Genomic DNA, 1,695 nt, shown 5'->3' with positions numbered 1-1,695 from the left:
CATGTCAGTTCCGAGAGAATTGCTAGAAACGAATCGGTTTTAAGACGATGTTCATGTCTCTAGTTTTTACTCTCCTTAGGAAGCGAGCTTGATATGCGTGGCAATCGTTTCTCGATTTTCGGAGAGTTTAGATCGCTTTGCAAGATCTGAACGAACAGTTATGGGACAATATATCGAGACAGGAAAAATCACCTAAGACTTAGTTCGCTAGACTATTCACCTAGGTTTTACGTTCCCTAAAGTTCTATGGCAGTCTCAAAGGCGTTTTTATTTCTTAGTAATTTCCTACGAAAATCCATGTCTGATTTCAAAAATTTCTAGTCGCAAATACCTTAGTTTTCTCGAAGATGCAGTTTTGTCTCTTCTCAGTTTTGCTTGCTCATTTTCCTTTCTCTTTTTGTGTCTGTATGCCCACTTCGAATAGCAAGAATATTAGCTTTTCATGCACTTCTCTGCTTTCCTGGCCGCGTTTTGGCTGCTGCCAATATTGCGGTTTTCGTGATCCATGTTTCAATCTTAGTATCATTGGATTTACGAAAATGAATAGGCATCTCGTCGAAAACTTTTTAGGGAATAGCCAGGGAGTTTAGGAATAGCCAGGGACGATCGAGAGATGCCAAGGATGATCAGTAAGACTCGCCAGGTGATGAAGTTTTGGCCACAGATCAAGGCGCGAGAGGACGGATGGTGAGACCATGGAGACAGGCGGTTGGGCGAATTTTGATTCTCGGATTTCGCTCCATCTCTTTCCTTATCCGATATTATTTTTCTACGATCGTTGTTAGATTTTCGAAGGTTGTCATATGTTGCGAAAGTCTTTCCGAAAAAATAATAGCGATAGACTCGTTCGCGGGTCGGTTGCAACGTAGCGACCAACCGAGTGGCTAGGTCGCTCAATACGCAGCGACCGACAGAGTAGCTTGGTTGCTCAATATGTAGCGACCGGCCGAGTGTCTTGGTCGCTCAATACGTAGAGACCGACCGAGTGGCTTGATCGCTCAATACGTAGCGACCGACCGAGTGGCTAGGTCGCTCAATTCGTAGCGACCGACCGAGTGTCTTGGTCACTCAATACGTAGCGACCGACCGAGTGGCTAGGTCGCTCAATACCTAGCAACCGACCGATTGCCTTGGTCGCTCAATACGTAGGGACCGACTGAGTTGCTTGGTTGCTCAATACGTAGCGACCGACCGAGTAGCTAGGTCGCTCACGTAGCGACCGACCGAGTGGCTAGGTCGCTCAATACCTAGCAACCGACCGATTGCCTTGGTCGCTCAATACGTAGGGACCGACTGAGTTGCTTGGTTGCTCAATACGTAGCGACCGACCGAGTGGCTAGGTCGCTCAATACGTAGCGACCGATCGAGTCTCTAGGTCACTCAATACGTAGCGACTGACCGAATGTCTTGGTCGCTCAATACATAGCGACCGACCGAGTGTCTAGGTCGCTCAATACATAGCGACCGACCGAGTGTCTAGGTCGCTCAATACATAGCGACCGACCGAGTGTCTAGGTCGCTCAATACATAGCGACCGACCGAGTGTCTAGGTCGCTCAATACATAGCGACCGACCGAGTGTCTAGGTCGCTCAATACATAGCGACCGACCATCTTGGTCGGTCAATTTTATGACAGTTATTCAGCAAAATGTTATCGATTTTAATTTTACGAAAGTTGTTTCGTAAAATGTTGTC

The sequence above is a fragment of the Brassica oleracea genome, chromosome C1 (assembly GCF_000695525.1).
Source record: "Brassica oleracea var. oleracea cultivar TO1000 chromosome C1, BOL, whole genome shotgun sequence".
In the NCBI taxonomy this organism is placed as follows: Eukaryota; Viridiplantae; Streptophyta; class Magnoliopsida; order Brassicales; family Brassicaceae; genus Brassica; species Brassica oleracea.
The sequence above is the reverse complement of the archived record's forward strand: the minus strand, read 5'-3'. Positions refer to the sequence as shown.